The sequence below is a fragment of the Phascolarctos cinereus genome, unplaced genomic scaffold (genome assembly GCF_003287225.1).
Source record: "Phascolarctos cinereus isolate Bilbo 61053 unplaced genomic scaffold, phaCin_HiC Scaffold_7;HRSCAF=346, whole genome shotgun sequence".
Classification (NCBI taxonomy): domain Eukaryota; kingdom Metazoa; phylum Chordata; class Mammalia; order Diprotodontia; family Phascolarctidae; genus Phascolarctos; species Phascolarctos cinereus.
The window spans coordinates 63,581,630-63,604,406 of record NW_027556180.1 but is presented as its reverse complement, the minus strand read 5'-3'; positions in this window follow the sequence as shown (position 1 = coordinate 63,604,406).

The window sequence follows — 22,777 nt, the reverse complement described above, 5'->3', positions numbered from 1 at the left end:
CAGCTAGTTGGACTTCATAATTTCTTTTTGGTTCAGACCTATGACTTTAATGATTCCTAGTTAAAACCCCTTGGATTCAATAAATTTTAGAATAATCAACTTCTTTGCAATTTGAAGTATTAGAGAACTACCCAAAGCACTAAGAAATGAAGTTAGCACCAAATGAAATCATATATGCAAAGTGTTACACAACCATAAAACACTTTGAAAATATCAGTTACTCTTACTACTAACTCAGTGACTCTAAGCAAGTCACCTAATTGATAAGCCTCAGTTTCCTTATCTGCAAAATGTGAGTAAAAAATACCTTACTCTCTGCTTCAGAGAATCATTGCAAAAAATGCTTTGCAAACCTTAAAGCATCACATAAATATGAATTGTTTTAATTATGACATTTTGGCATTTATCTCATGTTTAAACACTTTAAGGGGAAAGAGCTCTAGAAACCTTCCCCAGGACCATCAGCAGGGGCAGCTTTTTGCTCCTTATCAGCATGATAATTGTGTTCCTGGTTTAAAAAATATATAATTAAAAAGGATTTACCTCACAGGGTTGTGGTACAAATGAGGCAATGAATATAAAGTGCTTTGCAAACTTCGAGGTGTTATGTAAATTATAGTTAGATTTATCTAGTCCAGGGATTCTTGACCTGGGATCTATGAACTTTTTTAAAATAACATTTTATAAAATAGAAATTTTCATAATTGATTTCCTTTGTAACCATATGTATTTTGTTTTATACTTTAATTTTTTTTTTCTGAAAAGGGTCCATAGGTTTTACCAGAATGCCAAAAAATGATTAAGAAGCTGTGATTAGTCTAACTCCTTTATTTTACAGATGGAGAAACTAAGAGACCCAGAGAGGAAAAGTGAATTCTTCAGTGAGTAAGAGGAAGAGCTATCCATAGGATAGCTATCCATAGGATCTAGGACTCCAACTCCCATTGTTTGTCTGTCTGCCTATCTCTCTGTCTCTTTTTTTCTTCTCCCTCCCCCATCTCTCTCATTGTTTTGGGGTTAGTTTTTGGGGTTTTGTGCATCACATTACACACACACACACACACACACACACACACGCAATACACACACTACCACCACCACCATTGACCGCATTTTTTTAACAAAGAAAAACAATTAAGCAAAATTGACTGCCAGAATATGCCACATTCTTCACCCATAGTCTCCCAACTCTCTTCTAAGAGCAGAGCCACTTTCTTTGGAACTGAGATTGTTCACTATAATTAATCTGAGTTCAGCTGTTATTTTAATTTATTTCATTATTGTGGTCAATGTTTATACCGTTCTCTGCTTGGAGCATTTCCTAATCCCCCCCCCATCTCCAACTCTTAGTGCCTTTCCTTTCTATCTTGTATCTATTTTAATTTATTTATTTCATATTTAGGCTGTATATGGTATGTATATACTTGTCTCCTCTCATTAGAATGTTAGCTTACTGGCAGGAAGGATTTCTTCATTCTTTGTGTTTGTATCCTCAGTGCCTAGCACATAGTAGGTTCTTTATGGATTCTTATTGCTTCATTGATTAACTCTGTTCTGCTTGACTTCCATGACTCCATATTTCTCTTATTTGTTCATATTCATCCTTTTTCTCTCCACCATTTTGACTGGAAAAGAAAGAAACAGGCTTTTGTTTCTAAAAACCTCTCTAGTTTCTACAAACGTTGGAAATGTAGAACATTGAGATTGGAATTTCAAATAAGTCAACTGCAAATAAATAAATAAATGCTAAACTGGTAAAACTTTATGTTCCATGTCCACCTCTAATCCCTCAAGGAAAGACATAGTTGCTTCAAGTCCACTGTAGCTCTGCTCCCAATTTCAATTTTCTCCTCTTTCATGCTCTGAGTAAAATAAAATCTTAATCCTCTGCTTCTCGTCAGGGAACTAACTGTCCCTGGTGAGATCAAACTGGTAATGATGACTCAAATTCTAAATCCGTGTTTGAGCTGAATCATCTGCTTGATTGAACTAGCCTGCAGAATCAATGAATGGATTTCTTCCTAATTTCTAGAGTGACCAGATGAGGAAATAAGACATTACTCTCTACAATTTTCTACCTTTTCCTCCTTGTCTTGGTTTTGTGATTGTTACAGAAGCTCCATGACCCTTCCCAGAGCTATCCTATTTGTTTCCCCTTCTAAAGTCTTAACTTTTGGTTCCAAGATGGGTGAGAAGGAACTATGTGGAAGGCACTACAGATCTAGTTTCCTTAATAGAAAACTCTCCAGCCCAGGAAAAGAAGGACTTACGCTAATATATGTGACTAAACTTGGCATTCTCTAGAAACGTACCTAGGATACCATGGGATAATCTGATAGAATAGATGGATTGAAGAAAGAATTCACATCTTCTATGTTATAGGGTTGCTGATATCCTCTTTTCATTTCATTGTGTTGCTCTTGCCTGACCACTTGAGAATGTTTTGTCACTGCTTTCCTTTGGATGTGCCATCTCTGCTGGGGCTTTGCTCCATTGGTCAGATTGCCCTTCTGTCAATGACCAGTTTGTTTGTTTGTTTGTTTGTTTGTTTGTTTTTGTTTGCTTTTTGGACTTCGTCTCTTTTAACTTTATCTGCTGGCCATCTTGGTTCCCATTCATTAAGGTGAGATTACTAGAAAACTTCTCTATGCTAAGCACAGTCTAACAAGTCTATAGCTGAGGCCATTGAGCCATTATAACCAGCTAAGGGGCCAATAAACAAGAATCAGAAATACTGTCCCCAGATTAAGTTTTGTTTTGTTTCTTTTTAACTCCCAGACTCTGGTGCTAAATTAAAGTCCATTATCCCAGACAACTATCTGACTCTGTCACAAATTCCTTAAAATTCCCATTTTACCCCTCATGCAGATTCTGCATCCCTGCAACTCACCCCGGAGAAGTTCCCACTGAAGAAACCCCATAAAATCTACATGGATACCAGGGGAGCAAAGCCCACTTTGCTCCTAGGATTTTGTCCAGATTCCTATGCAAACGAATCTGAGCCAGAGCAAAAGTTAGGTGATGGACATAGGTCACTGTTCTCAATCCTCCTAGACCATATTCCTGCCTTTAATATAATAAGCCTATGTACATATATATTTAGGTATGTATTATACATGTATGTCAGCATCAAAACAGCTTCTGTATTTTACTTTCTCCATCAGAAACTAAGTACAAAACCTTAAAATATAATATAAATGTGAGATGGTATTTGTTCTTAATCTTATTATTATGATCTTCTATACTAGACTATAACCTCTTCAAGGAAATGAATTGTTTTATTTTTCATCTTTGTATCTTTAGTGTCAAGCACAGTATAGGGAGCATAGTAGGTATTTAATAAATGTCTGTTAAATGAATGAATGAATGAATATTCCAGCACAGTGCATAGAACAGAATTTCTCAAGAGTGTTGACACATGAACACTTCCCTGCCATCGCCATGTTTACCCTGAAGAGAGTAGTTCTAGATCTAGTCCTTCCTCCAATCACTCACTTAGTGGGAAGCCAGTCCAAATGAGGCTTCCCATTCATAGTATTGACTGGGAAAGTGAAATTTCCAAATCACTCCCTTGATTACTCTTCTGGTGGAAGAAGAGTCAGCACTTTTGAAACTGAGTAGCAAAGCTGAGAGAAAGCAAATAAAGCCAAACCCTTAATCTCTTCCAACTCATGTCTTTGCTGGGAGGTCGGGGAGAGAGAGAGAGAGAGAGAGAGAGAGAGAGAGAGAGAGAGAGAGAGAGAGAGAGAGAGAGAGGAGAGGAGAGGAAAGCAGAGAGAGAAGAGAAGAGAAGAGAAGAGAAGAGAAGAGAAGAGAAGAGAAGAGAAGAGAAGAGAAGAGAAGAGAAGAGAAGAGAAGAGAAGAGAAGAGAAGAGAAGAGAGGAGAAGAGAAGAGAAGAGAAGGGAAGAGAAGAGAAGAGAAGAGAAGAGAAGGGAAGGGAAGGAGAGGTTACCACCACTGGCCAAAGAAAGGAAATGCAACTTATAAGTTCTAGCCAAAAGCTTAATAAGCTTCAAATAAATAAATAAATAAATAACTCCTCTTCATTTCTCTCTTTTTCAATATTGCTTTCTCTTTCTTTTTTTCCTTTTTTCTTTTTTTATGTTCCTTTTCATCTTCCTCTTTCTTCCCTTCCTTTCTCCCTCTCCCTCATTTTCAGATCCTGTTCAAGCAACTTGGTAAAAAACCAACCAGAACAACTTGCCTCAACCAGTTGGGTCAGGGTAGGAAGACAGGGTGGGAACTTTGCTGCTGTGCTACTCTCTAGGGATTGTGGGTCTGAAAGAACTTGCTTTATGCAACCACATTCCTTTTTTTTTTTTTGCCCATTCTACACACACACACTTTAATGCTTGAAAGTTAATCCAACAGTGAACAGAATCAGCACTGATGGCAGCTCCCTTTAATTAAAGGACAAACAGCCCCAAAATATCTGAGCAGGGCAGAAAATGTAGCCCCAAGCACTTGGGGCTGACAAGGAGACATTAAATTATAGGGGTCTCCTTATGAAATTAGGTAGAGAGCTCGGGGCCTTGAAGTGTCAACAAATATAGATGGAAAAGTTGGGGGAGGGCAGGTCTAAGGGAAGTAATGGTAAGAAACTGAGAGATTGGCTATATCATGAAATCCTAACACACAAATGGTACTTTTGGACTCCAGAAGTAAGAGGTCTGTAAAATAATCAAAACTGGAAACAATATTCTTTCTTCTAAGGCAAAAGAAAAAAGATTCTGTTCATGCTGGTTCTGCATGAGAAACTTCCAAAACTGTGTAAATCATTATGAAATGGAAGAATCAGGATGAAATGAAAGGGTGTAGGAGAAGAAAGATCTGGACCCCAATTTTAGACTCCCCAGTCTAGACTAACCCCAAATGGTGAGAATGGGCCTCAGATGACAGATGCCATATTAAACCTAAAACAAAACAGAAATTGTTGTTTGAACTTAACCCAGTATAGTACTGTGAATAGAGAACCAACTCTGGAGTTCAAGGACCTATTTCCAAATTCAGCCAACTATGCTTATGAGCTGTGTTATCCTGGACAAATCATTTAAAACTCCACATGTCTCAGTTTCCCAATCTATAAAATAAGGAGGTTAGACCAAATGGCCACTGAGGCCTCTTACAGCTCTAGAATAAATACAAAATCAACACAAACAACAACAACAACAACAACATTAATAATAACTGAGTCTTAACTAAAATCAATAATAACAACTGGTATTTAGATAATACTTCATAGTTTATGTCATTGGAGCCTCGCAGTGTATAGATGGCCCTGTCCTGTGTGGTAGGTACAAGATTTTATTAGTTCCATTTTCTATGTGAGGAAGCATGTTGAACCAAAGGCTCCAAGTGCCACACTTCTAATAATTCACAAATGATTTTCCAGAATAAATAATTTTCATTTTCTTCTTTGCTAACGGGCAATCAATACTGATTGATGATTGACTGACTGTCATTAAAATACAAATAACATCTTTGGATTTTTAGGTTTCTGAAAACCTCCGGGAATCGTTCTCTGCTTTTTCCACTGACAAGCAGTGAGCTATTGTGGCAAATCATCCATGTTCTTTGTCAATCTGGGACAGCGACAATTACCTCCTGCCTCAGGTTTGCTTTATGCATCCCTTCCAAATAGATGAGAGCTCCATTTCTGATTTAAATCTCTGACCACAGCATTACTCATTTATCAATGTCTTCCAGCAGATTCAACAAGCCAATATACTCCCCCAGATCCCATAGACTTTCCTGAACTTCCATTCATGCTTTTATAGGAAAAATAAAGAATGGGTATGTCTTATGTCAGCCCAGATTGTAAGCTATGTAAGACAAGGTTGGCAGAATACTTTTCTGCTTTTACCTGTTCTATTCTCTTCTCTCTCTTTACAGTGAGGATTTCCTGACAATAGAGGAAATGATGATAGACTGTTTCTTTTGTCCTTTTCTTTGTGTAGCAAGTAGACTATAAGCTCTTCAAAGGCAAAGACTGTCTCACTTTTTCATGCACCCTCAGTGCCTGGAAGTACTTAGCTCTGAACAGGCACTGGATAAACGCTCATTCATGTCATAGTCCATAGGGGGTGCTGTGATGAGCCTGACAGGTTCTGTCTCAGTCCCCTTACAATAATTTTACTGCCTTTAATATATTATAACCCACTCAACACTAGAATCTCGATAGGGAGATGGAAACGGAGAGGGTAAGGGAGGGGGAGAGAGAAGGGGTGTCAGCCACAGCTCTCTGTCTCTTTATGGCAGCTGTTATGACTTGCCCCTTGGCTCTGCCTTCTCATGAATGGTTTCCCAGATTCTTAAGTCTATGGCAGGTGTGGATTATTCAATCAAAACATGTGAGTCAGCCCCCATTCTACTTAGAGAAACTCCTCTCTTTCATTTCGTTCCTGCTTCATTTCATCTGAGGTCATTTACAAAGACATGGTTGTTTAGAGCTCTTTAATGAGACAATTACAAATAAATTAATGCAGGAATCCATCAATCAAAAATTAATTAAAGCAAATAACATCAGTGAACCCAGACATCGATCACCACCTCTCCATCTTTGACCCAGTGGCAGACAACCCTAAGATATGAAAGATCAATTCACCTCAGCTGCTCCCAACATGGAGCTGGGCAAGGATATATGACCAAGGATGGTTTCTTCATTCAAGGCAAAATCTCTGTAGTGGGTCAATGTATGATTTGTTGAGATGAATCAAGAGCTCATCATCCATTTGTTGGTTTCTCACTAACCAGTGCACGTTGTGAAGGCTGGGTGCATTGGACACTTGCCTTGCCTTCAGGTGGCTATAACTTCTACTTTTTAATGTTAAGCCCTAACAAGTATGATTTTTAATTTGCATGTCTGCCTCATAATACCAAGCGCACAGTCAGGCTCACATAATCTGAGCCAGGCAGCCAGAAAGGACAAATATAACACTATTGTTTTCTCTCCTTCTCCTTAGGTTTAAACAAATCCTTTTAAAATCTCTAGCCCTACCTGTGAAGGTCTAGGACTCTATGGACAGGGTGACTGGAGAGCTCCTGAGAGCCAATTATTACATTCTCAGAGTGCTCACAATGAGCATTTACATCTCAGAAATCACTAAATACTCCCAAGTGGGGCTTTATTTATTTTTTGTTGATTATCTAGAACAAGTAACAGAGAAAATGTTACTAATTCAGATTAAACTTAAAACTGTGTTGTTCATACATTTTTTTTTTAAGGAACAGGTTGTTCTACATTTACCAATACCTCCCTGGACAGAAGCCAAATGCTGTATTCACCTGAGCCAGATGCCTAAAAATGGCTGGCAACTCTAGTCCTTTACAGAGCCTTTACTATCCCCAGAGCAAACAGAAAATCTTCTGTTGCTGTGCTGCTTACATTTTCTTCTCATTGCACCCCCAACTTCACCCTTGCTTCTTCACTGGCAAAAATACAAAGGTTACCTCCAAGCCAGAAAAACTATCATTTTCAGGAAATCACTGAATTTGAGAGTCACAAGGGATCACAGTGGCCTCTAGTCCAACCGCACTTGAAACAAATCCCCACTATAACATACCTAACAGTGGTTGTCCAGCTTCCCTTCCTGATGATCTCCAGGGAGGAGGAATTGGTCACCTCTGTAAGCAGCCCATTCCACGATGGCAGGGTTCTAATTGTAATTAACCTCTTTTCAACATCTACCTATTGTTCCCAATTCTGCCTCAGAAGCCAAACAGAACAAGTCTGATTTCTCCTCCATGTGACAGCCCTTCAAATATCAGCTATCACACATGATTCTTCTTAGTCTTCTTATAATAGAAGACTCCTAAGCTTGGTTGCATAATATTACCATTCTTGTTGTTGTTGTTCGGTCATATCAGTTGTCCGACTCTTTGTGACCCCTATTTGGGTTTTGTTTTGGCAAAGATACTGGAGTGGTTTGCCATTTCCTTCTCCAGCTCTTGGAAACTGAGGTAAACAGGGTTAAGTGATTTGCTCAGGGTTACATAGCTAGTATCTAAAGTCAGATTTGAACTCAGATGGAATCTTTCTGATTCCACACCCAGTGCTCTATCCACTGCACCACCTAGCTGCCCCATGTATAATCATTTTACTCTTCTCCCTCCCTCCCCTCCACATTGGTCTAACTGGATTTCAGATTTATTGGAAATTTGGTTGTTTAGTTGTTTATTTTACCTTCCCTGAAGACATCTTCCTTTCCTTCTCCTAGGCAGTCAGCTCATTTCTCCCCTCTGGGCTCATGGGGATGCTCCAACATTCCCTGCCAAGCTAGATCCTCAACTGGACCTTTCCCCTACATCCCTTAGAATCTCTGGTCCATTTGAGTTTAGCAGGAAAACTGCCAGTTAATGCCCAAAGTTGCATGCCTGTAGCATTTCTGGCAACATAGGCTTGGGCCGTCTGTGCTCTCCACCCTCAAATTCTTGCAGGAAACACTATAGATATGAAGTGAGCTCAGAAAATCCCAAAATATGGAGAGAAAATGAACATTTTAGGTCATTAGCTGACTTCTTTCCTGTAGCCTTGCTCCCTTTAAGACTAGCACTTGTAATCCTAGAACAATAGATTTAGAGCTGAAAAATGCTCAGAGACCATTTTAGTCCAAACCCATCGTTTTACAGGCAAGAGAACTAATGTAGTACCAGAAAGATGGAGTGCCTCACCTACAGGCACACAGGTAAATCCTGGCAGAGCTGAGATTGTGAACCCATGACTTCTGAATGTGCTTTCCATTGTTCCTCAAGAAAGATGGTCTTTACACATTAGATAAAAGAAAAAATCAGGTTCACCATATTGAGGGCGGAGACAATTTCATAAACATCTTTTTGGGATTACAGCCATTAGGAGACCAAGTAGAACTTTGATCAGAATACACTGATTTTTCCTACACATATAGATTAGTTGCATGGCAAACATGGGAATTTGGTTTTTTGTTTCACTCAATAAAACACTTGGGGTTTAGATTCCCTTCTTTCTGTTATGTCTTCAGATCTGCTCCTCCAGTCTTTAAATTCCTTAACAGATTATTTTCAGGCAACACAAAAGCCAGTCAATGGAAAGATACCTCATAGATAAATGGTAGGCTATAATATGTTATGGGTAATGACTTATAATATCAATTTTGTTGTTGTTTAGTCATTTTTCAGTCATCTCCAACTTTTGTGACCCCATTTGGGATTTTCTTGGCACAGATACTAGAGTTGTTTGCAATTTCCTTCTCCAGCTCATTTTACAGATGAGGAAAATGAGGCAAAGAGGGTTAAGTGACTTGCCCAGAGTCACACAGCTAGTGAGTGTCTGATGTCAAATTTGAACTTGGGTTTGTTCTATCTGCCACTGCAGTTAAGTTATAAGGTTAATTGTAGCTTTCAGCAACATAAATGGTCCCTCTTCACTAAAGAGTCCAATTGATGTGTCATAGGAAAGAAACCAAGTTAAAATGTAGCCAGTGCAGAAGAGAATCCTAACAATCTGAGGAAGCTGTGCTCTGAATCCTTGTTTCTGCACTCCAAAGGAATCAAATCCTTTAGAACTGGCATTAATAGCTTTAGAGATAATTTAGTCCAACCACAAGAAACTGAGGCCTACGAAGGTGAATGCCTCACCCAAAATAACACAAGTAATTTTTAATAGAGCTGGGATTTAAACTCAGATCCCATCTCTGATTCTAAGTACACTATACTTCTCTGCCTTATATAACAACAATAACAACAACAATAATAATATCACATACCACTCTAATGTTTTCAAAGTTAAATATATACATGAAATGCATATATATGTATGTATATAAAATTTTATCCTCATAACAACCATAGAAGGCAGATACTACTTTATTCCCATTTTACAGATGAGAAAAATGAAGTAGACAGAGATCTAAGAGTCACAGAGCTAAGAAGGATATAGGGCATAATTTAAACTCAGGTCTTCCTGATTCTAAGTCACGCGTTCTAATCACTATTCTATCTAGCTGTGCCTTAGACTACATTGGATTATGTGTGCATCACTCCCAGAAAAAAAAAATTAGTTATTCTCCATAATGTATTCCTACTCTAAGCCTATACAGACAAATCGTTTGAATGAAATTCATTTATGTTTTGAAAGTATTACACTTTTGTGTTATTACATTTCCTAAATGTGATGTAGCCTGATCTCCTATTCAATTCTAGATTCATCGTTGCCCACCAGTAACCCCATCTAAGATATATTCTGATGGATTAACACAGTGGCCTGCCCATTCAGCATGCCCTAATCTCTGTGTATATGTATGTACACATATACGTGTGTACATGTGTGTGCACATATGTAGGTATGTGTGTATACCTACATTGTGCATTGTATATACATGTTTGTGTGTGTGTACATATGCATGTACATATCCATATATATATATATATATATATATATATAAATATATATATATATATACACTTTCTGTGTACATGCACACATGCGTATGTGTCTGTCATCCACTTTGTTTTTTTCAATATGGATGGTTAGACAGATGTCATTGAAATGATATTTAATTAAGGAAATCCTGTCAGCTTCACTTCTCAATGAAGTGCCATAGATGAAGAAGAACTTTTAGAGACCCTTACTACTAAAAAGGAATCCTACTTTCTGGACTCTACATGACAATGAGCATTACATTGATAAAAATGTTAAGTGAGTACATATTTCTATGTTTAATACCCCAATTAATGTTGCTGTTCAGAAAATTATTGAGCAAAGTTCTCTCTGTGGTCACGTTTATCATGGAATCTTGTATGATTCTATGATTCTCAAAGTGGAATTTTTCTGAAGAAACCATTTAAGACCAAATATTTTTAATAGTTTTTTTTAATCATCCACTAAGAGATATACAAGGATCTTCTATGGTTCTATCCCTCTCAATCCACCTGCTTCACTATGGAAATGTGGTCTACTGTTGATATTATCTGCGAAAGCTTACCTATTCCCATTTCATGTTCCTATCAAGAATACTGTCAATATATTAACAGGCATTTTCATAAATATATTACAGGGGCGTAGAGGAAGTAGGGAGATCTTTGAAGAAGAAAAACATGCTGAGGCAGAGTCTTCTTTCATGGTAAGAAGGCTTGGTAAAGAAAAGACATCCAGGGAGTTAGGCATAGAGCCCAGAAAGGAATTAAGGAGTGAACATGGCTGGGCTGGCCACTTTCCCTAAAATGGACAATCCAGGAAGAACTGTCCAGTCAGTGGAAGAGGTTGCAGAGGAGGAGGGATCTTCAGGGTAAGAAGGCTTCTGTATAATGGTAGAGAAAAAAGTCTGGAGAGGCAGGAGGAAAGTCCAGAAAGGGATGAAGGAGTGAACTGATTTAGAAATGTTTGCTCCAGACAGTGGTTTTCTGTCTGTGAGAACTGAGTAAATTTCATGTTTTAGGACATTCAGTGTTAGCCATAGACAGCTTTCTCAACTATCTCCTTGAAAAAAGTGTTCTTATTGTCTGTCCATGAGGCTTCCTAGTAGTCTGCAAGCATTTTGCCTCTTTCATTTATTAATCCCAGCTGTTCTTCTTCTATAAAAGCCCATCTTTTTAATCCTAGTATTCTCCCAGTGATATCATGTGGTTCTAGATTATGAAGCACCATAATCTCAGGAGAAGTAAAATGGCAGATGATTCAAAGAGCAATGAGAAAATACATGGTGGGTACAAGTAGATTTCAGCATAGTACCCAAAATACCTGCATGTGAAAAGAAGCACAAAACACATCACCAAGGTATGAATGTTCAGAAAAGGTGGACTGGTCATGTAGTGAAAATCAAGGATTGCACATGGGCAGCTGCTGCCTGGTGTATGTGAACTATCAAAGCAATTAGAGGAAGGCCTTGAGTCCATTGACTGCCCTTTCAGGGGATGACTTAGAGAAAGATGTCTAGAGAGGCAGTCTGTGAGTTATAAGGAGACTGTATGCTGGGCATCAACTCAAAAAGATCCAGGTTCAAATGCTGTCTCTTCTACTTTATATTGGTGATATCAGGAACAAGTCAGCTAATCCTTCAACCTTTGTTTCTTCATTGGAAATATGGAGATAATAATACGAGCAGCATCTACCACACAGGGTTATCAAAAAAGATTTTGTGGATATAGATATACAACATATACATGTTACCATGAGATTTTATGTTTATATTGCATTTAGTAAAAATTTATATAAATATAAAAATCACATGAAATATATACACACATATACACATGTATATGTGTATGTATGCACACATGTGTGTATATACACATTCATACATACATATGCACATGCATATATACATATGAATGTTTATATATACATATGTATATGAAAACTTTAGAGAGACATATAAATGTTGGTTATTATTTTCAAGTAGACAAGAATTAGACAGGATAAGGTGGGGAGGGCTAACAATTTTCCCTGGTATAGGGAGAACCCAAGTTGATTAGATCACAAGTCTTTCTACATTAAAGTACAAAAAAAATTGACATAGCAAATCATTACACTTTTATATATGGCTAAAAGTAGAATATAACTACGTCAAAATATTAAATTCATATTTGCCTGAATTCTTACTTTCGGGTCAATTGTTTTAGCATTGAGCATAAAATAGAAAAAGGAAAAAAAAGAAACAAGAACGAACAAGATATGTAGCGTTAGAGGGAGTGGACAACATTTTGAAATAAGGCATATGAATTACCTGAGAGACTCTTGGTGATCTACAGAAATATGATTTTTATCAATCAGTAAGCATTTATTAAGCTCCTATTATGTGCCAGGCACTGAAAATATAAAGGTAAAAATGAAATAACCCCTGCCCTCTAGAATAGATGTTCTTAAGGAGTAAACATGGTTTAAAAAAAAAACTTTTTTGTTTCATGGTCCCCTTTGGCAGTCTGGTAAAGTTTACAGTCTCCTCAGTCTAATGCTAAATGCATAAAATAAAATATGTAGGATTATGAAGGATTATCATACATAGGTATATATACACAATACATAGACAAAAAGAGATACAACATAACCTTGGGAATGAAGGTGGCAGCTACTGGTGGGACCAGGAAAGGCCTTATGAGGAAGGTTGCTCTTAATAGAAACCAGGGATTGAAAGAGGAGGAAATGAAAAACAGTTCAAGCATTGGAGGAGCCCATACAAAGCCACGAAGGCAGGAGAGGGACTATTTATGTAAGGAACAGCAAAAAAGCCAGCATAGCTGAACCATAGAGGACAGCGGGGAATAACATGTACTAAGGCTAGACAGGTAGGATGGGGCCAGGTTTTAAATGACAGAAGAGAGGTAATAAGTAGCCACTGCTGTTTCCTAGATAAAGGGGTGACATGGTCAGATGGTGCCTGGAGTCTACTGCAATAGTCAAGGTGAAAGATGATGAGGGCCTGAACAAAATTATCTATAGGAGCAGAGAGAAGAGAATATGTGAAAGAGATGTTGATAAAACAAAGGAAGAAAAATTAAATTTAAAAATATATTTTAATAATCTATATATAAGGCATTCACAAGCTAGAAACCCAAGGTTTTACCATTTTGTGATATTACAACATTAAATCTGGCTGCATTTCAAAAAAGACAATTGCATTCCTGCAGAATTAGTTATATCAAATTATGCTAAATTAAAATATTACACTAAATTTTATATTATTGTTATTATGCTAACTTGAAATTTAACTTATCAACTCCTTTGTAACTACTAAAATCAAAAGCAGAATTTGGTTTGATTTTCCATGCTTACTGTGATAAAAATGAGATCCCTGAATGAAATGAGAGAGCAAAGGAGAAATCAATGATTCCGTTTTGCATCTCTGCAGAAGTGTGTGCTTTCCCAAAAGCATTTCGCTATTACAGGCATCACCCACAAGGGGGCCAGCAGGAAGGTTTTATTCTTGAATCTGTCCTGGTCTAGCAAGCATTGAAGTGCACACAGGAAAGTATGCAGTTTAAAATCATGGAAAAGTTTTCACTTGCATACAAAACTTTGCTAATCTGGGCATTTTGCTTTTCCACCCAAGCCAATAACGAATTCAGAGAGACCAACTTCATTTTTCAATTGTTCTACTAAAGCTTCCCTTGTTTCTTTTCCTTATGTCTGTAGGTTTTATCATCCTGTTCCACATTTTAGGCTAAGTAGCCACAATAATTTATGTGGTAAATAGTCAAGGGAAAAAATAGAGTGGTTTTTTTTTACTTAATTAGATGTAAAAATATGGAAATTAAACATTTGCTTTCTTTCTGCCACTCCTTTGTACAGTAAGGTATCATGAAAGCAAATGTCTTGATAAAATTTCATGGATTATTTCCTCCAGAGAAATTTATATTACAAAGGCAGCAGAGATGTAGATGAGGTAGAAAGTATATCATAGCCCCACTGTGTTGCTATTTTACTAGAATTTATTTTCAGGACTATGTGAATAACATAGGATAATTCATTTTCAAGGAATGTGGTCTTGATCTTTAAAGGGGATTGATTGGTATACATTTCACAGTCCCATTCCTGAGTAAAGTCACAATGTTTCCTTTTAAAAATAATAATGTTCTACTTTATGGTTTCGAAAAAGATCAGCAAAGCAAAATTCTCAAAGAGTGCTCTTAATCTGTTTATGTTGCCTTTGTACTGGTGCTCAAAGGGTAACTGACTACTTTTGGTCTCCATGTTCTAGGAGTAACCCTGAGCGGACTTAATTTTTAGTATCATCACTCATGAGCCCCCACTGGTTTGCACCCTGCCTCTTAACAATCAGACAAGCAACTAGAGCTTAGAAAGGGCTTTTATTAAGATGGAATAGAAAGAAGAGTTTATATAAAACATTCCTCCAAAACCTTGAAACACTCTCTTCCGCAAGTATATAGTCAGTCAGTCAATAAGCATTTATTAAACTATCATATGCTAGGCACTATCATAAGCCCTGAGGATAGAAAGGCAAGCTCGGCAATCTCCATATTCAAGCTCATACCTCATGGATGGCAATGAGGCACACTTGTAGAGCATAGCTATTGTCAAAGGATAAATTCACAACTCCTAGGTACAGGAAGTCTTTCATTAAGTTCATAGCTGACATTCTTCTCTGGCACAAGGGGTCGTGCCCCCTGAGGATGCTTCCTCCCTTGAGCTATCTTTCTGTACCTATATATGTCTGTGTTTTTCTTAAATACGTCTTTATGCTCCTGGATACAGTCTCTCTTTTCTCAGGTGATCATCTGTTTGCCTTCAAGATGTGTCTCTGCCTTTAGCAGATGACTTGTCTCCTACTGGCCCCTTCTTCCAGTGACATGGCAGCTAGGTGGCACAGTGAATAAAGTACAGGCCTTGGAATCAGGAAGAGCTGAGTTAAAATCCAGCTTCAGACACCTTCTAGCTCTGTGACCCTGTGTAAGTCATTTAACCTTGTTAAGCCTCAGTTTCCTCATTTGTAAAATGGGAATAATAATAGCACCTACCTCACAGGACTGTTGTATGGATCAAATTAGATGATACCTGTAAAGCATTTGGCAAACTTTGAAGATAGATAGATAGAATGATGCATACACACACCATATATGTGGATATGAATATGAATATGAATATGGATATGGATATGGATATGGATATACCTGCTATTTCTAGCTATTTTCAAAGGAAGGAGACAGAAAGATACTCTTTCAGGCCCTTCTGAAGTGCCTGAACCATTGGACTGGCCTACCACTTAACTGAGCTATCTTTAATACATAGCCCCAGAGGTATGATTTGACCACAACTAATCACAAGATTGCTCGTATTAGATTAGTTAGATTAATCTAACAATCCAAATTAAATTAGATGTATGGCCATCATTGCACATCATCCAATGGCCCAAAGTTCTATTTTTTTTTCAGATTGATATTGGGCTTATCCATACACCATAATGAGTCCGTGGGAAAATTCATTAATACCTACTTTATTCTGTTAATTCAATGACTGATCATCATATGTGTGTTTGTGTCCTCTGCTATTACCTGTTATCAAAGTCCTTGCAGGGGAGCATAAGAAACTGAGAGCCCTCTTCCTTTTGGGTAAAGACTAAACATGATCCAAATTTTAATGTTTCCAAGAGGAAATTCTCAGGAGGGACATTGGTAGAGAAGGCCTCCATAAATAACCCCAAAGATTTGATGTATGGCCATGAGTTACACTGACTTTCAGGGAATAACTTGATGATGCACTAAGAGAATTTCCTATTCATAACAACTATTATCACCAGATTATTTTGGCTAATTTAAGGCCAGGTAAGAAATTCTTTTCTCTGTTCATCCAGGGCTATTCTTTTACTTTATTATCCTATCCCTGACATTATTTTTTTCAAATCCAGCCTGCCACCTGTTTTTATCTAGTCTATGAGCTAAGAATGTGGTTTTTTTTACATTTTTAAATAAAGTTTTATTGTATTTTTTAGTGCAAACACCATTTTCAGCTGACCAGCCACACAAAAAAACAGATGGTAGACTTGATTTTGCCTTCACACCATAGTTTGCTAGACTCTGATCTACTCCAAACCTTTCATTTTACGTATTGGGAAACTAAGATGCAAAGAGGTTAGTTGAGTGAATTGCTTGTATCACACAGGTAGGAAGCAAGAAAAGTGGGAATTAAATTCAAATTCTCTGAGTCTAGAGTTAGTGTTCTTCTTGTTGTACCATGCTGTTAATAAAACCTCTATTTCTTTGGTGGGAACAAACCCAGCCCCAGCTGTTTCACCAAGAGGAGAGTTAGGCAGAAAACCTTCTTTCGCTCCCCACAACCATTCATATATAGTGATACTCCATGCATCCAAAAACATGTTTGTTATACTTTATTCAGAGGAAGTCAGTAATGTCAAGAAGATGTTCTTAATCTTCAACAACAACAAAAATTATTGGTAACACTATAGAGAGACATCCTTTCAACATGTTTCTTATAAATAAAACCAGTTCTGATGCAGTACATTAGTATGCATGCCTCTATCCTAGGACTTAAAACTAGAGGAGACCTTAAAGGCCAACTAGTAAATATCTCACTCAGAATTTGAACCCATGTCTTCTATCACTGATTCCTTGTGCTTTTTCCACAAACTTTAGTAAAAGCTCCTCCTTCCCTCTTAGCCTTTCCTAACCTAGTTTTTTTGTTTGTTTGTTTGTTTGTTTTTATGTTGGACAGGTCTATTGATCTCTACAATTCTTCATAGTCTTTTTTCTTTTTCATTTCTTTAAGGGATGGATTTCCTCCCTCTCTCCATCCCCTCCAAGAACTAGCAGGCAAAGTTAGGAAGCTCATTGGCTATGACAGCCTTTGAATGTAATAAATAGCTTCAACTCATTTGCTACAACAATCCTATTTTGCAGTCCTAAAAATGAACTTGGGGGCAGCTAGGTGATGCAGTGGATAGATTCTGGCCTTGGAGTCCAGAGGACCTGAGTTCAAATCCAGCCTTAGGCACTTGACACTTACTAGCTGTGTGACCCTGGGCAAGTCACTTAACATCGATTGTCTCACACACAAAAAAAAAACCCAACTGCAACTCAATAAACTGAGTTTGACAATGGTATCAAAATATTTGTTTCCTAAGCAGGTTGTGTGTTTTCTTGTTCCAAAACAAAACTCAGGCTTGGGGTTAGATCTATACTGAATTAAATGAAGAGAAATTGGACAGCTATCTGGTAAATGTACTATCAATGTTCAAGGCCAACCCATGTGATTCAGTTCCTTGTGGCTCAGCATTTAGATGATGTGATGTACAATATCTGAATGCTTCATTTTTTTTTTACTTGCCCAGAAAACATTTCTCAGAAAATTTCCAAACCACTCTTGCACCTGAATATTCCCAAAAGACAACTATGCAAAAATACCTAATAGAATCATTGCAGTTGATGTTACCTGCCAGTGCTGTAGTTTGTCTTGTGTTTTCAGAAAAGAAGAACATGTGCTTTAACTTTAATAATTTGATGCCAAAAGAGTCTCATGAAATTAATTGATTTTCTCGCTTTTTAATACTGTCTTCATTTACTCTATATTAGTCACCGACCCCCATTTCATGCAGTGTCCAATCCATGCTCATTCACTCCCAGTTCCACTAACTCACTTTTTAGACTTTCCCATAATCTTCCCAGCAACCTTGCCAACCACTCCCTTGTCCCACTTTGCCAGGTACCATTTCCACCCCTAACTCTATCCCAACTATTCCCTCCACACTTTCTAATTTTGTTTTATGGATTTTCTTTCATAATATAATGATGTTTCCGCTATTGTGCAATACACATGTCTTCTGATAAAGTTATGCTGTTTTTTCTATACCTATGCCTGGATACCACATTACATCATATTCTCTGCCATGTCTCTGCTACTCCCCATCTTTTTCATTGTCTTGGTCTTCTCTGCTTTCTGCTGAGCACATTACTCCATTAGCCTCATAGTCACTGTTGAATACATCTTCCTACTACTAACTTCTGGACTTCAGCTCTTAAGGGTCACCTGCCAACCATCTCAACACCAGTCTACTAGGGTAAGATGACTAGAAAATTTATCCCTAAGAGACAATTGAGGCTGATGAGTCTTTAGTTATAGAGACCATAAGCTACCAAATTCAGCTAACAAAAGATAGGCTATGATGATCTCTATGGCCCTAACCCTAATATCCCTAGTCTTAAACCCTAACGTCTCCAGGTACGGGACCAATAATGTTAAATAAAGGCCAGCCTCACTTAATGTGCAGAGAAGTTCATCACCAGAAGAAGCAATGATTTTTTTCCCAGCCAAAATAAGTTACAAAGACCATCTATCCATTAGGACATGGTGAGTGAGGTTGAGGTTGTTAATGGTGTAGAGTATTCGTAGCACCACATAGCTTCAGATATAACAAAATGCCACAAGGACAATTCTCTAATTCCCATTGCCTCCGTCTCTATCTCCAACTTGACCTAAGTGGAGTCCTAGAGTAGATATACCCTGAAAAAAAGGTCCTTTTTAAATCTCAGAAAAATATTCTGCAGAAGGCCTGTCAAAGACTTAAGATTTCTCTGAAGCAGCTGGCCTCCCCTCGTGGAACACCTGATCTGAAAAATGTTGTAGGCTTGCATCAGGTAGGTATTGTTGTCTCTGCAACCTCCTGGTTAATTCTCACTTGTTTTGAGTGTTCTTTGGCACTTCTTTTGGGCATCTGACATCTAAACAATGTGTAATCTGGTTTTCAGTAAGGCAATTACCCGGCAAGTTTGAATGGACTGAAGGAATAAACAGCACGTTATGACACATTGTAAAAAATGCTGCACCTGAGTAAGCTAGCATTCCAAAATAATTATTATCTGTAATCACAGAAACATGCTGAAATGACGACTTTATTTATGTGGAAGCTTAGGCCACCTACTTTAAAACCACACTGGAGGCACAAGCAGAGAATATCTTGAAAGTGTGTATATTTTGTGTTTTGTTTTACTTATAGGTTCAGTTCATCAAAGGTGGGTACTGTGAGCTGATCCTTTCAGATCAGTTAAAGAGTCCTTGAGGGTTGTTGTAAGGATTAAATGAGATAATACTTGCAGCGTTTGGCAACTCTTAAAGCTCTCTATACATGCTAGCTCTTCTTACTCCAAAGCTGCCTCTCACACAGTAAGCTGTTTAATACAATAATACTAATAATTGACATGATATCTAGAGCACTTTAAGGTATGCAAAACACTTTACATGCATCATCTTATTTGATCCTCACAACAACTCCGGAAGGTAGGTGCTATTATTATTCTTGTTTTACAGATGGGGAAACTGAGGCTCAATCATACCAAATGATTTGCCCAAGGTCATGTAGGGAGTAAGCAATAGAGGTGGGGTAACAATTTACCCTTGTCTGATTTTAACCAATTTTTCTAGTCCTAAATTCCTCCATTTGTAAAATCAAAGTAATAATACCTGAGAGCCAACTGGGAGGATCAGAGATCTAGAACTGGAAAAAAGCTTAGAGATCATTTTGAACTGCCTCCTCATTTTTCAGATGTGATAACTCAGGCCCAGAGAAGTTGTGACTTGGCTGAGATCATATAGCTACTGTCAGAATCAGGATTTGAATTCAAGCTCTCCTATTCCCAATCTGGCACTCTTTGCACTGAGATGTTACTCATTTATCATTGTATAAATAAACCCCATAAAATGTAGCAAGCTGGAGAAAGGGACATGATGGAAACTGCTGACTCCTCTCATGACTTCCCAGAGTCTTTTCCTTTGGCCTCTTCCATCTTTCCTCTTAAAACCTAAGGAGAACTCTAGAAAAGTGAAAAAAGACAAAAGAATATTTAACTCTGACCAACTCCTTCCTATCCCTCATTCAAGGCAGGGTACTCATCTCCACCTGTGAGGAGAGTCCTATACCAGTAGACTTTGGCCCTGGAGTTACAATTGCAAGATGACATTTGTTTGATGAATTACCCCCAATCAATTCGATGAGATTATAGCCATGGACCTTTTTCTGAAGGTGTCTGAAACATACCTCCCAAGGAGTTAGGCATGGCCACTGGCTCCTTGCCGAGAAGAAACAGGGAGCCCTTTTGATTGATTCCTAGTGATTGGGGAGGCCTCTAAGATATTTAGCAACTGAAAGCCAGGGTTCTAGACCCAGAGTGGTTGCTACAAGGTCGGCTGGCAGGGGGCTTATTTACACTTCAGGCTATGGGAACTCCTTGTCTTTTCCCCTGAGCCTTCTTTCAGAGTACTTCAGAGGTTGGGGGTTTCTTTTCTCTCTCTTAAGACCCCACTCCCACTTCTCTAGGAGTGGGAAATGGCATCTTTCAACAGTTTCACATAGCAGTCAAGCATGCATGCCCACTCATATGAGAGGGTAGTTCTTAGACAATGTCGCTGAAACCGAACCTCTTTTATGGAGAGGGTGGGAGTAGGAAAGCCCCAAGCAGCATGATCCCAGAATTTAACCTCTTAGCTCAGAAGGGAGGTTACTGGGCAGTACCAGCTTTGAAAGTTGTCTTACACGTTACCCCAAAAGTGACAGTTCCTGATTCTGAGTACCAGCCTTCTAGAAGAGAAAGTTTTCTCAATAGCGTCCTTGCCCCAGCTAACCCAAAGAAGCTAATAACTTAAAGTGGTTCAAAAAAGTATTAGATATATTCATTGATGATGTAACAGTCCATTAAAGTAAAGGTAAGGATGCTTGGGATAAGCACTGAGGGAATTTTTATCAAATGCAACTCATCTATTTTTATAGAATGAAACTCTTATTAAGTTTCTAATTGTCATTGTGAGAAAAAAGATGGGATTCTTGTCATAGGATCATACCTTTCAATGTGAAGGAAACATATCCCTTTGGGGTAAAACATATCCTTTCATGGAGAAGGGAGAAGGTTGCCAGGAGAAGGATGCCCTCCAATGTAAGGAATAAAGCCGGACCGTAGGGGAATCGAAAGGTCTGGACCTCACCAATACTGTTGTTTTTGTGGGACAGTGCAGGCCTGACATAAAGGGGAGTTCAGCAGTCCTTTACCTTATGAATACAGTCTAATAGCCTTTTAGAGTGATCTATATGTTTCTGAGTCTGTTTGTGAACTCCTGTGAATCCTTTGCATTAAATGATTTTTTTCCCATGAGGTTAAAATAAAAGCTGCCCCACCCCCTAGCTATAGCTGAGCTTTATTTTTCATTTCTCTAAAGTGGGAAGAAAAGAAAGAAACTGACCCTTTGGAGTCAGCTCCCAGGATCAAACCTTTGGGATAACTAGGGTCATGGGTTAACAATATAAAAATAGAGAGATTTGGGGAGATGTTTTGAGGCAAGTGGTACTATGCAGAACTCCTCAAATCATAGCCAAGAGACAGCTCTTTCTCCTAAGGCTTACCCTACCCAACAAGATGAATTTTATATGTAGGCTGCTCTTCTGGCTCCCACAAAGCAGGCTAATGCTTATTGCCACCAGATATCTTCTCAGCTGCAGGAAGTGGGAGAGAGAATAAGATAGAAGGATAGAAAGATGCTGAGCCCTCTTCACAGCTAAGGAAGTGCATGCCCAGAAGGCTTTCCTCTAGAGATCCTTCATGAATTCAGATAGTAAACTCTTTACTGACAAATCCAAGAGAGGTTACTAGGAGATGGAAATGTGGCACAGAAAATGAATAGTAGCATCTAAAACCTAGCTTCAAAATTTTGCCTAGGACCAATCTGTAAAGCCAGGCTTGTCTCTCCTCCCTTCAGAAAATAGGTATCCAAAGGGAGAGGCCTCTGGTATCCCACAGTTGTGCTAGAGAAAGCTGAAAGTAGGAGAAATGTATGGTGGGGGAGGAAGGCAAACACATCCCTTATATACAGACATTTAGGAATTAAAGATTCCTTTGAGTTAACATATTCCCAGTTAAACAAAAATATCTCCTAGAAGGGTAAACTTGTCATTCACTCCTTAATGTCAATGAATTATTTATTTTTATGCTTTTCTCTTTGGATCCGTCACAGCAATTTCCAAAAATATCCCACCCCTCAGACCTACCCAATGAGATTTCCCAAAGAGATAAATTAAGTTAAAGCCAACAAACACAACAACCTTAACAAATAGCTATGTGTAATGCTTCATCAGTAGCTAGGTGGTGATTGGCTAGACTGTTGGACTTGGAATCAGGAAGAACTGAGTTCAAATTCTTCCTCAAATACTTACTAATACTTACGTATCACCATAAGTATATCACTTTCAGCCTATATTTCCTCCCAAGGTTGTTGTTAGGACTAAAAGAGATGTTAGTATGTGTAGATCACTTTATAAACTTTAAAGTATTGTATAAATATCAAGTAACATC